Source organism: Drosophila takahashii, chromosome 2R, assembly GCF_030179915.1.
Source record: "Drosophila takahashii strain IR98-3 E-12201 chromosome 2R, DtakHiC1v2, whole genome shotgun sequence".
Classification (NCBI taxonomy): Eukaryota; Metazoa; Arthropoda; class Insecta; order Diptera; family Drosophilidae; genus Drosophila; species Drosophila takahashii.
The window spans coordinates 25,896,994-25,911,190 of NC_091679.1; the positions used below are offsets into that span (position 1 = coordinate 25,896,994).

At 39.7% G+C, this 14,197-nt stretch overlaps 3 protein-coding genes across 3 annotated transcripts in view; 1 reads left to right on the plus strand and 2 right to left on the minus strand.

Annotated features, from left to right (window-relative positions):
- Positions 1-14,197, minus strand: part of LOC108069027 (uncharacterized) — a 90,897-nt gene that overhangs the window by 33,956 nt on the left and 42,744 nt on the right. Inside the window, exon 4 of the mRNA XM_070213342.1 lies at positions 12,989-13,038. The gene's annotated coding sequence lies outside the window, so the exon portion shown is untranslated. The remainder of the gene's footprint in view (positions 1-12,988; positions 13,039-14,197) is intronic.
- Phb2 (prohibitin 2) overlaps positions 1-14,197 on the minus strand; it is a 155,106-nt gene that overhangs the window by 26,353 nt on the left and 114,556 nt on the right. The window lies entirely within an intron of this gene.
- The window catches only part of LOC108069072 (uncharacterized), a 116,707-nt gene that overhangs the window by 7,693 nt on the left and 94,817 nt on the right, over positions 1-14,197 (plus strand). The window lies entirely within an intron of this gene.

Genomic DNA, 14,197 nt, shown 5'->3' on the forward strand with positions numbered 1-14,197 from the left:
TGTTCTTATTTTTTGCCCATTTTGCAGATGTTGCGGTGTGGCTGTCGTGTCTAGTCCTTTGGCCCGTTGAGAGTTGCATTTAGTCAGGGCTCTGCGCTGCATGTTCAAGTGGCAAGAACAACAACAACTGGCTGACTGACTAACTTGGCCATTAAAGGATGTCGATGGCTTGGCTCTGTTGTTCGCTGCAGGCCTCCCGATTCGTTCCGTTTCGATTTCTATTTGGTTTATTAATGCAGATACATTTATGGATGCCGGGCCATCCACACCCCGGAGCAGCGGGCTCTCGCACGCATTTTAACCAAGTCATTTCCGTGACATACTTCGTGCCACTTTAACTTTTACTCTTTGGTTTATGCTTGCTGCCGTTGTTCTACATGATCGCAGCCCCGAGCTGCGGATGACATTAACCCCGGTCTCGCATTCACAAAGCGAAATCAAGCTGCATAATCTATAAACTCAATTAGACCAAAAAGTATTCCCCAGGGCAATCGAAAACAAACACATCCGATTGGATGGGGGGAAGTTATTGGAGTTTTCAAATATTATTCCATTGTTCGTTAGCTTAGACGCTCTTGTATTTATGGTGAAAAAATGAAAATTATCATATATGAAATTATATCTTTCTTCCAAATCATTTATTATATCTCTTTTTGAATTTTATAAATATTATATATTGTCGTAAAAGCTATTATAATCTCAATACACAATAATAAAAAAACACTCCTATATCAAATCGATATGCACATACTAAAATTCTAGTATTTTTACGCTTATCGTTATTACTATGCATTACTGGTAAAATTAATATTATTATTAATATTATGGAGTATCAACAGCCTTCAGTTAAAATTACTTGAAAGGTTAAATACAAAATGTAATATCGTGAGCAATGCAAATTTAACATTTATTTATAAATATTAAATAAATACGTAACAATTTAATTCGCTCTTCAAATTGATAAAGTTTATCATTGGACTTTGGAATTTCCACAATCTGTACCACTCGGGCAACCCTCTGGTAAACCGGCCACCATTCCGCCCAATGCCAACCCTCTCCCCCACCAACGCCACCACTGACAACTTGCAGACATGTCAGGCACTATCGCAGTTGTAGCTTTAGCCTCATGGCTAAAAGTTGCCTGGCTCGCCGCAGGTTTGTCAAACTCGCAACGACTGCAGTGCAGCAAGCCAAGCCGCTCAAGTCCAACTGCAGCTCGGCAGTTTGTCAGCCAGTCAGGCAGTCAGACAGTAAGGCTGACTGTCCGACAATCTGACAGTCGGACATTCTGGCAATCGGACGGACGGACAAAGTCCCCGCTGCCATGTGGCAACGATAAGCGACAGGCAGCGACCGCGGCAGAGACGTAATTGACACAATTTGAATTTATATATTTTCAATGCGACAAAATGCCGGCAAGGTGACTAAGCCACGAACGATCCGAATCGAAACGAAACGACCGATCCTGGCCCGGCCGAGCCTCTTTATGCACTCAGGAAAATAATGGGGTGTTATATCAATTCATTAAAAAATGGGTTAGTTTATGTCATCAACTTACTTTTCAGCTAACTATTTTTGGTTTAAATTAGTAAATATTTTCGAACGAAAATTATTAAAATTACACGATAAATGGTTAATTTTAATTAAAGTAATTTCAATAAAATTAGTTTCATTAATAAAATAATTATTTTATAATTATTCCTTAAAAAATTATTCATTATTGATTGTTCTCTTTAATTCTTTTAGATTGTTATTTATTCATTTTTCAAAGTTGAAACCACATACTTTTTAGTCAAAGATAGGTTTATTAAACTTTAATTATTCTTAAAAACATAAAATTTTTGTAGTTATTTCATTGTTTTATAGTTAAAAGTTTGAGTTTCAGTGACTAGTGTTGGCCTGTCCTTGGGGGCTGTCGCGACCCATTAATCATCCATTGGCCAAAAAGGGTGTGTGTGTCGTGCTGCTTTTGTTTTAGGCCAATTGCTGTTGCCGTTGCTCTTGCAAACACACACATATCGCTTAAGTAATTAGCCCGGCCAAAACAAATTGAAATTGCAAAGCCTTTCTCTTTGCAGCATCGACAAACAATGAGGAAGTAAATGAACCGAAACTAAGAGCCAAAAATCTAAAGATGAGCCAAAGGGCAGTGTGTCAGATGGAGAAGCAGATGGAGTTATAGATACGGATATCGATGCGGCGTGAAACATTAGTGCTGTAAGTTAATTTTTCGCTTCATCTTTTTTCTTTTTATTTTTGGGGTTAAACAATTGAAATGTAACGCTGAGACGCGTGAGCCAAGTAAAAGGCAGCAACGCAGAATAGAAAGGTGTTAAATTGGCAAGTCGGGGAGTGGGCGTGTGCCTGAGAGTTAGGTAGGGCGAGATGGGGTTAAAGAGAAAGACTGGAGAGGCAGTTGGGGCGTGACACTCGCCGGCAGAGAAAACGATTTCCAAAAGGTCGTTCACTTGTGGTCAAGTTCTTTTGAGGGGCCAAAGCCAAGCAAAGATATCGATGTCGATATGGTGGTGTCGTGTTTTCGAGTTTCCCCGTCCATTTAATTGCATTTCTGATCAATCTTTCCGTCAATCTTTATGTCTTTCTGGATTTGTTTTCATTTCATATTTTTACAGACCATCAATATGTTTTTCTGACTGCATTTGACATTTGGCGTTTGTTTGTTTATATGGTTTTCTATTTGTCTACTCTATCAATCTTTTTTTCAGTACTTAAACGGTCAATGTCGATGTTTTTGTTTTGCTTTTGAAATAATCGGAAGTGCACTTATTGAATCTCTTTCCCAAATTCGCATTATATATATTTTTTAAGCAGTTTAATTTCAAATGAAACCATTGATTGATTTTGTGTTCGTTACTTATATAGTTTTTCTTTTTTCTATTTAGTTGTTGTTATTAATGTAAAAACCTATTGTGTGTGTAATTTTTTATCGACTTAAAAGCTTTTTACATTTTTATCTTTTCTACCAGAAAAATATGTATAAAAAATAATTTAATAGGCATTAAATACCTTCTCAAATAAAAGGCGTTTTATTTCAATAGATTTATTTTATTTTATTTTTTATTTATTTAATTTAGTTATGAATTTTTCTTTTAAGCTTTGCTTTTTGTTGATTTTGCTATTGATTCTGCTATTTATTTAATTTAATGTGTATAAACACATATCTTTTTTCACAAACTGCATCATATGAAACCCCACTAGAAAGATTTAAATTTCAGTTGCCTATAAATAAAATGATCTTAGTTTAAGCTGTATTTTGCATGGCAAAGTTTATTGGCATCTAAATGAAACCCGAATTTAAAGTTGTTTTCTTGAATTGATAATTCTTATTTAGCCTAAGAATATTCCAATTTGTTGTTATTAAATGCAATTATTTTGGGATTAAAAATACCAAAATAAATATTTGTTTATTTCTCTCCGGATTTACTACGCCCACAGTATGGCTTTAATCCTAGTGCCCTACCACTCTTAAATATATTGTGTTTCAGCTGTACGTATTGGTTTTTTTTAATCTTCGATTGTTATTTATGCGCATTTTAAGCTTGTTATTTTGTAATCACACGCCCACGTTTTTTGCTGCTGTACCTGATGTTGTATTGCCTATGGGTTTGTTGCATCCCCAATTCCCCCTTTTAAATCAACCTCACCAGACTGGCCAGCAATTTTCCCATTGTTGTGCGAATTTTTAATGAATATCTCTTCAACACATTGCTCTGTTTATCGTCGGTCTATCATTGTTGTTATTTTGGGTTTGGCGGTTGCAAATGGAACTCGTATATTAATCAATGTTGGTTCGATCTCCGCTCGACCCAGTTAACAATTAAAATTATGACAGGTATGTTTGATGTTTCCGCTGTTGCAGGCCTAATTAAAAATTAATATTTAATATCGGAACGAGCTGCGGCTTGGGGCGTTGCCCCTTGACTATTTCATTTAGCTAAGCCCTGGCCTAATTATAGACTCTAGCCTCTGGCTCCCCGCCTGATTAATGAGCCGCAATTGAATTAGGCCCTGTGTTTTTCTCCCTCCGCTAGAAACGCTTACTGGGTCAACGCGGATTGAGTCAAGTTCGCTGGGCCTGTCAATTCAATTCCCGGCAACGGAGCTCTTTAGCATATAAATCGAGGAACTCCTTAGTCAATCAGCGGAGCCCCACCGCCGGCTGATTGTAATAAAGACATGGCAATCGAGCTGCAACGCCCGCGCCATGTCAGCGATGTCAACGTTTTTGACGTCTCTAAAAACCAATCAACTCTCAAACTAAATCAAAAATCATAAAATATTCGAGAGGACGAGTGGAGGAGTGGAACAGTGGAGATGTGGAGATGCCTTCGGTGCACAGCTCAGCACACACATGAGGCGTAGGAAGCGTGCTCAGGCTGCAGCTGACAACATGAGGAGGAGTTTGGCAGTATCGATGGGAGACGGAGTCCGCAGCAATCCCTGCCAACCGCCGGCTCCAGTGCCTTTTATAAATAAAATTTGCATAAATTTAATAAACCCTCGCCTCGTCTACGTTTCGGCCACAAAAGGCTGGCAACTCAACTCAACTCAACTGAACTCATCGCATCTCCCCAACCTCTGCCTCTGCCGCTGCCACTGCGCACTTGTTAGGGGCCAAGGAGATTTTGTGATTTACCGATATAAGCCAAACCGTTGAAGCGGTTTTGTCGCAAACAAAACAAACGAAAAGCCAAAAGGAAAATCTTAGGAAGTACAAATAAAATAAAATGAAAAATAAGAAAAACTATAGTTACAGAGAGAGGAAAGCCCGTTGTGTCACCCAGAGACCCATAAATAACCGAATCCGAAGTCAGTGGCACAAATAATGATGTGACATGGGTCTCGGCCGGGAAAAGCTATGGCAGAGCCATAAGCAACCTGGTCGAAAGCAATCTCCACGCAGGCTCAGTGGCATCATCATTTCTGCACGCATAAATCGATTGCAGCTTGTTAGCCGACCGCTCGAAGTTCGAGGACCAATGACAATGGTGCCCCAATGGACGGGGACGGGGGAATGGGGCTCCTTTGCATATCGAAAGATGAATGATGAATGCTCTTTCCATCTAAGAGCAGCACTTCCTGGTTTCGGCCAAACTGGCAGCCACACAAATTAATGTCAAAGTCAAAATGAAAATGGCATTTGGCAAGCGCAACGTGCAATGTGCAACGTGTAAGTTGCAAGTTGCTAGTTGCCAACTTGCGGCTCACAAATCGCGCCATAAATTTCAAGCAGCGGAGCTGTAAAAAGAAGGCAAAAATGACAGAAATGCGTTTATTGACCAAATGTGCAGTGGACTCATCGATTACGAGGCCAAGACTTGCCTTGACCATAGCGCATGCGTTGCGGCTGTTGCCTTTTTGCCTCTTTGCCTTTTGGGAAAAAGCAACGCACCGGCGGCGGCACTCGTGTCGTATACGTAATATGTTGTCTATGCCATGCCGGCCATTTGTTGTTGCTGTTGCGTGTGCCATACACAAAAATGTATCGCCAGCAATTTATTTATAAACATTTTTCCAGTTAAATGTCACCAATGCGAAGAAGCAGCAGCAGATGGAGATTGTGTAAACATTTTAGCCCCAGTGATGGCTGAGATCACATTAGCTAGGTTTTGGTTACTGATTTAAAATTAAATAATTAAAAATTAAAATTGACAAAAAAATCATTTAATATACCATTTATTATGACTCTATTATTTACTTTCAATTAAATTCTAAGTCATATTTTCAATGAACTGAGTTCCTGCAGTTTTTCATAAAATGTTTGCTCAATTATAATTGAGATAGATATAGATATAGATAATTATCTATCCAAATTTAAGCTGCCTTTCCACAAAAGATTCCCCTAAATCATTAAAAAATTCTTAAAGTATCTTCTCTTTAGTCAGACCTAATCACATTCTAGCCGTTTGGCTGTTGCTGTTTGCGGCTGTCTGTTTTAGCCAGCATTGCCGGCACTTGGCCAAAAACGGGTATCTCCTAGCCATGCCAATCCGCGGGCCCCATGTCCAAACTATTTCTGTGACTGCCAAGCGCTAAATGTGTGTTACTTCCGAGCAATGTCGTGAGTCGCAGCCTCAGACACAGGCGAACATGTGACAGGGAACACGGCAGGGGCGGGGAAGGGGGGCAGCCAGCCAGCAGGCGACTCTAATGCATGATTTATAGTAAAATATTTATTTTTACTGTTAAGTATATGCCGCAAACAGTGCAGTGAGCAAAAAACCCAACAGCACGATAAAACTGATTTTACAGTCAATAGAAATAAATATTTATTACATATTTATAAAAGCAACTAAATTTATTCCACATAAAAAAGAAACCACGATTCTTATTGAAAAGCGAAATTTTTTAATATTATATATTATATATAATTAGGTTTTTAATAAAATAGCTTAAGTATAAAAATAAACCCCAATTTTGTATTTTAAATAAAAGGAAGAAATGGTTTTTGCATCTACCGTAAGGCTTATACCATTTTCTTATTTTATTGTAGGGACGGAGATAATTTGTAAGCATATCCAAATTTTAATTTATTGTAAGGAAATTGAGTTGTCAAGAAACACCCCTAAATATTTGTAAACTTTGTATGCTATTTGTCATTTTTGTTAGTGTGCCGAGACATGAGATGTCGCATCTCTTGGGGTGGGTGCCCAGCCACATACGGACTGGGGTCTTGGAATGGAACTCGGAATGGGACTGGGACAGGTTGCCACTGATGCTGCTGCTCCTCTGCTTCTGCTGCTGCTTTAGCTTTTGCTTCTGCTGTCATTGTTTGTGGCCTTATCAGTGTGCATGCAAAGGAAAGAAGACCCAGATGAAGTCTAACTGTTATTCCTGGCTGAAGATGGCAGCTTGTTAGCTGGGGGATTCTCGCTAATGTCACTCATACGACACGTTGCACAGAGGCAGCACAGCAAGTGGCAAGCTCCGCCGGCAGATAAAATATGAATGTCAACCGCTGGCGCATATAAATCAGAATGCTATCAGCTGATGACCCCATTCAGAGCAAAGAGCAGAGCGAACTAAAGCTTTTCAATAAAGCGTGTCAAGCATAAATCATTCAAGATATCGTCTCAATCAGCAGAAGAAGAAGGGACAGAGTCTAGGAGGCTAGGAGAATTAAGCCAGAGCCAAAACCCCTTGACAAGCGGGCCAACAATAAGCGATAAGCATCAGCGCCATTGATTTTGCATTGAGGTTTTGGCTATGTGCTCTGGTCTTAAACAAAAGTGTCATAAATCTTGCAGCCAAGAAGCTCGACACACTGGAACCAATCTGAAGAGTTTGCTGGCAAGTGCATTGTGGCCCTGTGACAAAGGGATACTAATGCACGTAATACGTGCCACTTCAATGGTTGGCAATTTCGGAATTTCTCGAAAACCGGGCCAGGAAAGCAAGTTCGAGTGCTGAGACGTGAGCAGGCCACAAGAAACGATGACTGATTCGCTGCCAAAAGATCCTCAAGCAGTCGACCCTTTTTCGGAAATTGATTAACTCGCTCTCGAAGGCGACAAGCAACTTCCTGTCCCATCAATTAAGTAAAACCCTTTTTAATCACACCAGCAATCGGCCGTGTAGCGTAACCAAAAATGAAAAGAAGATTAATGACAAACAGCAAATTGCGCCCAATGTCGCATTAATTGAGGCAATGAGCGCATGAATAAATTCATGAATTTACACACCAGACCAAACCAAAAAAAAAAGCTAAAAAAAACAATGACAAGGCGCCAGCTTCTAAGCCACAAAAATGCGCTTTGAGCCAAGGTCGCTTACAACTTTTGACGGGCTGATTGCGTGATAAAGAGCTTGCCAAGCGCGATGAAGATCGTCAAGAATCACTTAAACGATTCTGAAGTTAATTTCTGAATATGTTTTATTTATGTCGAAAGTAATTAGCTTCATTAAATGCTAATGGTGATGCAGGCTTAAAAAATAAAATGGAAACAAGGTTTATGGTTTCCATTCTAAAAATGTGCTTACCACCAAATGGCGATGCAAAATAAGTGCTATGAGTATATTACTTGGTTATTACCATCGACTTTGTGTAAAATAAATTTAGAACGGAAAATATTTTAATGAGATGAGAAAAATTTAACAACTATACAAAAAAGCGTGTGAAATATGTTATTTCAACATGCTGAAAAACAATTTTGTACGTGTAAAAGTGTCGTAATGTTTAACATATTTTTTTTTTAATTTTTAATAAAATATATATTTTTGTTTAGCTTTAAGCATGCTTTTTAATATCGCACAGTTAATTTACCTAACACTTGCTAGTCAAAAAATGTTTACACTTAAGGCCCTGCCCCTCTACCAATTTCTTGGCGCGTGTTACCGGGCTTTTGGCCAGCATCAAGTGTGGCCAAAAATCGGCTGGCGCTTTAAAATCATCCATCTGAACCATCGGGCAGCAGCTAAATGCTGGCGGTTCGGTGTTAGCCACACATAACATGGCAACACTGTAACACACCCAATTTGGCTTTCGGGCCTCTGACGCTGTCTATTAGCCGGGTTATGAGCAAATTACGGGAGCGCCGCAGCCATAACCAATGCCATGCCCCACAGAAATCCACGGCGGAAAAAAGCTAATTGCACCGCAAACACACGTTGCGATTGGTGGTGCCGAACTCGGTGGTTTGGTGGTTCGGTGGAGCGGCCTACGCAGCCTGCGGCCGTTGTTTAATATGCAACAAATCAACGCGCCAATTGTGGCGTAAAATATTTACATTGCCCCCCGCCGCGGGGCCCATTGACCCCTTCCCGCACGCCCCTGTAAAGGCAGCTGTCTGGCTTTAAAGCCACGAGCTTCTCTATAAAGCTTCCTTCTTATTGTCTAATGTGTCCCCATAATCTTTAAGTGTGTTTTTTGAACCAAAACTAATGAGGCAAATTATTTGGATCCTAGAAAATATTCCTATTTTAATCATTTTGTATTTATGTATTTATTACTCTATTCGCTGAGAAATCCCAATTCTATAGTATAAGCTAAACAATATCATATCAAGGTGATTAATTAATCAATACATTTTCATATTCTTTTTGGTTTATAATATTTAATATTTATATATTTTGTTTCGTAATAAAACTGACTTAAAATCACTAGAAGCTTATCTTAAAAATATTTCGTATTATGCTTTCCAATACAATTAACATTTTTTAACATATTGTTGCATTAAAATTAGAGTTGTTTTTCTATTCTATACAACAACAAAAATAAAATTTAATTATATAAGCTAAACAATAAAATAGTATGGTGAATAAATATTTAATAATTTTATTGTTTTTTGTCAAACAAGTTTTTAAAACCATTCAAATTGTATTGATGTTTAAAGTATTAAAATACAATGAAAACCTGTTGTAGTTTTTATGAAAGCAGCTTACAAATCTACCTACTTATACCATTAATAAACTCTTTGTCTCCCCTGCAGTTTCCCCATTTTTCAACGGGTAATCACCTACTCTGCTGCACTAACCCCGCTCGCCTTAACTCTCTGATTTTGTTTATTGCGTTTAATTTGCGCATTGTTTGTGTGGCTTTTGGGGATAATTGCAGGCATCAATTGCAGCAGCAGTAGCACCCACTCAGCCACAGAGAGGGGCAATCAAATTGCCAGTGGACAGTGGCAATCAGATTGCCTCAGACACCCACACGAACCACCGAACCACTGAGCCACTGAACCAGTGTGGAAAAATTTGCAAAAACCACAAACCGTTCCGTTTGGCTTTCATTAAGTTTTCAGCCGCTTTTTTGTTTTGGCAGCTCCATAATCAACGTCCATTTCGAAGTAACCCCCTAATCCCCAGTATTTGCTTTAGCCATTTGTTTGCTGTTTTATTTTCCGATGTTGTGTTTGCATTTCTATCCCGCGAGTTTGTTGTTCGTGTGTCATTAATCCCCGACATAGAACCAATCAAACGGGCGAAACACAGAAATGATTCCCCACTGTTATTGATGATGTGTTGATTAGGTTCTGACAAACCAATCGCGGTCATGTGAACAACAATCAAAGTACAAAATTTCACTTTGAACTCAAGCCGCGAAAGGGTGGGGGAACTCGGAACCCTGCTGTGGGGGTGGAACCTCTGGGCCTCGGCGCCACTGCAACCCATGTGTGCGGTCATAGGCGAAATTTGGGTCATGTTTGTGTTCGCTCATGTTCGCCAAACCAAAGCAAAAAAAAAGAAAAGAAATAAAAGGAAAACCCTAAGCCGAAATCATGCAAACCAGCGTGTGTCTAATGAAATGCCACCCATGTGCGGCTGCAGTCTTTTTTTTACCTTTTTTTCGTGTTCCAGCGGAAAAGCGCTGGTCAAGATTTGTGGTCGCTGCAGTTACGCCAAAGAGCTGCCACTGAGCTGCAAGAATAACGCCGACTGTCTGTCAATCGTTCGATATTTATGGAACATAAATCCAATCTGAAGGGTCATTCACTAATTGGGGTTTTTCGTTTATGGGGAGAGGTTTTTATGGTCGGCCGGCTGGCTTAGAAAAAATCCACTTGGGGTCGTATTTCAAAGAAACCTCCATTTCGGTCTTCTTTTACAGCCATTGGCAAATTGCTTGTGTACGAGCTGTTTTTATGTTTTTCTTAATTTAAAATTACCATTACAGGCGATATAGCAAATGGGCTTTATTTGATTCCATTTTGTCTAGTTTTCCTACATTAAAAACATAATTATTGGAGTATTATATATTAAATATATTATTCGAAGACTTTGACCTTCCGCACTTCAGTGAATCCCAACCTCTAATTGATTTCATTGAATTTACGCATAATTATTTCCCCCTAATACACAAATCAAATGCAATTATGCCCGAATTCCAATTTACAGTGGAACTTCCGTAACAACCCTCGCCACGGCCTGTTAAGTCACACAGCCACAAAGCGAAGCTACGAAGACAGATCTTTGCATTTATAATTTCATGCCAGAATTCCCTGATAAATTGATATATACATATACGGTGGTGGTTCACTTCACTGGCTGACTATCGGCCCGTCCATGGCCAGTGCCACGCCCCCTTTTCGGCCCACCGAGAGCCCGGCTAATGGCCTGGCCAATTGTCGCAAATTAGTGGAGGCCAGCCCAGCACGCACACACGGCGAATACAGCAAATACACGGCAAGCACACGGGGAACCCAAGGCAGACACACTGGGAAGAAACACACATGCAAACCGAGCAGGTGAAGTGGAGTCAAGACAAGACAACTGGAGTCAAGACAAACACCTAAAGCCAATCCACATGAGCACCCAAGCTAACGGTACTCCGGCGAACAGAAGATGGCCAAGAAGTCGGGGGGCCAAGAAGAGGGCCGAGAAGCCGGAGAGAAAGAACAGCTATAAAGAAGTTTACTGCTACAATTGGCAAATTGAAAATTGCTCGCTGGTGGCGGCGGCGTTGGAGTTTCGAGCTGGAGCTTGAGTTGAAGCTGAAGCCCAAGCCAAAGCCAAAGCTGATGTTCAAGTTGAAGTTGACCGGGCCAAGGCGGAAGCTTCAGACCAAAAGACCCTGAGCGGGCCTAAAGCTAAGGCTACCCCCTCTCCACCCCTGCGATGCGTTCGTCTGGCCAGATAAGCTGACATCCACAACGTGCCACAGACGATGATGCATTTGCCAAGGTACTCGCAAGTAGTCGCTGCCTTAGCCGCTGGAGTTGCCGCACTAGACAGAGACGTTTCAATTTCAAACGAGAAAAGCCATATTACCCGACTCCAGAATTTTGAGATACCCTACGAGGCGCTCTTATATAACCTTTGATCCTTGCTCGAATGTCCTTTTATAGGATATGTAATCGCAAATCTTTTATTTTCTTTACTATATTTTACAAGTTATGGAATGATCAAAACATGTAAAATGACTATTATCCTTATAAATTTATTATTGTAAAAACATTTTTAAAGGTTTTCATCCAATCGATTTTAACATAACATTTTAAGCTATTTGTTTGGTAACATATTAATAGAAATTGAATAAATATTGGTTTATAAAATTCCATAAGTATTCTTTAAATATTGAAGATCTACATATAATAATATTTACTATATTATGTACAAAAACGGGTGGAATAAAAAGTTTAACTTAGATTAGATTAGTAGATTAAAATCGTATATAAAAATCTGCAAGAACAAATTTATTTTCCATGGCTTGGGACTTATATCAATTAAGGAAGGTCAGAAGAAATATGTTCTTACATTTTCCGCTTGCTTCCATCAACTCTTAAATGTTCAAGATACCCTTCTCTGGCATAACTAAAAGGTATTTGTAAAAAGCAACAAAACGGTTTTGGCCGGGCCAATCTGGCAGGCAGACATTTTAATGAAGCCGCCGTCAGGCAGCATTTGAGGCAGCCACTCTTGGCCGTCTGGCTAGTAACGGTGCCAAGTCCACGAGTCTAAATATCTATAAGTCCACGCACCGGCGTCTGAGGCCAAAACGAATGACTTAAGCGACGAACCTGATGAGCTTAGCCAGTGCGTAAGATTACCTAAGCATTGGACTTTGAGTTATTATATATGTAGAGAACACTCTAGAAACAGCTCAAAAATAGGGCCAAAAATGTCACTTTCAACTTTCGCTACCAGTTTTCCCTGCCATCACTTCAAACTTGACCCAATTCTGCGGGGAAACACCCACACGGCGTTTCAAGACCCGGGTTCTCTATAATTAAAAGAGCAAGCAAACGAAACGAAATGAAATGTTAACTTCAAAGTCCACTTGATTCGGGATCCACGCACTTGATTGGCACTGCCGCAATAAAAGAGAGAACTGGGCCCAGTCTGTTTAGGCGTTAATTGCGGGTTCTGGCAAATTACAGACTTGGCCAAGCGGCCACCAACATGAAATGCACTTTCTCTTCGCCCCAGCGAAAAGTGAGTGAGTTAAAATGGATTGTTTTGGATTGGATTGGATTGGATTGGGACTTGAGTTGAGATGTGCGAGGGCGTAATGCCAAAATCGAAGGCTTACCTTTTGTTTAGTCTTCTAATTGCTCCCGAAGATCGCCGATCACATTACCACTGCAAAGAGAGAAGCGAGGAGAAAAACACATGAGTAAGCAAAAGAGAAATGCAAATTAGTTTATGAAAATACTCAAGCAGACAATGAACCCCGCAACTCAGCGCGATTCCTCTTATGGACTCAACTCTTCAAATAAAATCTCGAAAACTACCTTCGCCGTCAGCTACAAATTGACATTGTTTCTGTATTTATTTTCGACACATGTTAGCCCGTTGTTCTGTAAGTGACTTTGATTTCGGTTTGATTTATTGCTTGCAATTGTCGCAAACAGCTAAGAAAAAAAAAAGTGAAAACCATTCGCCTCGTTTTTGTTCACTTTTGCTTTCGAAACTTTCAATTCGGTGACTTAATTTCTTTGCTGCGCCAGCGGGCTAATGAAATCGAACTGCCGCTTAACAATGGCAATAGCACTTTTATTGTCAAAGCTCTGCCAAAGAAATTATCAAGTGCACTTTTACTTTCATTGTCGTGGAAGTGCTAACAAACGAACAAACGGGCCCAAAACAATTTTCACTTGAGTGAGTAATGCCCATTTTCCTCTTAGCATCGGCTAATGAGCCGAAAACGCTTTGCGAGCCCATTTCAAAGGGTCGCCAGTCAGTCACCGAGCAAATTGCCAAACAATTCGAATGACTTTGAATGCGATGTGAAGTCGATGTGTATGGGAAAATGTTTCGCCGCAGAAATGAAATGAATCTCACACAAAGTGTGAACAAAATTGTTTATGTAAGTAAGTTTATTACCAAAAGACAATAGCGAAATGCTGGCCAAACTGAAATAAATGCTTTGTCTTCAGGGGCTAATAAAAGATAGCTTAGGATTTGCAAAAGAGAAAAAATTAATACAGTGCGTTACGTAACATACGACTACTGAAGTATAGTAAATATTCTTTAAGTAATATTGGGCTTTGTCAAATAGGTTAATTTATTCCCAAATTTCTAAGCACACCCTATCCACAGAACTAAATGATCATAAAATGGTTCCATAAAAAGGTATACCATTGTGAGATGTCAACAAATTTTTAGGACAAGCTTATAGTCTTCTGTTGGCCAAACAAAACATTTATACGTCTTTTGTTGCCCATAGAGTTCTTGGCATTATTACGGTTTATATGAACTATTATTACCAATTTGCTGGCAGCTCTCTGCACTCTAATTT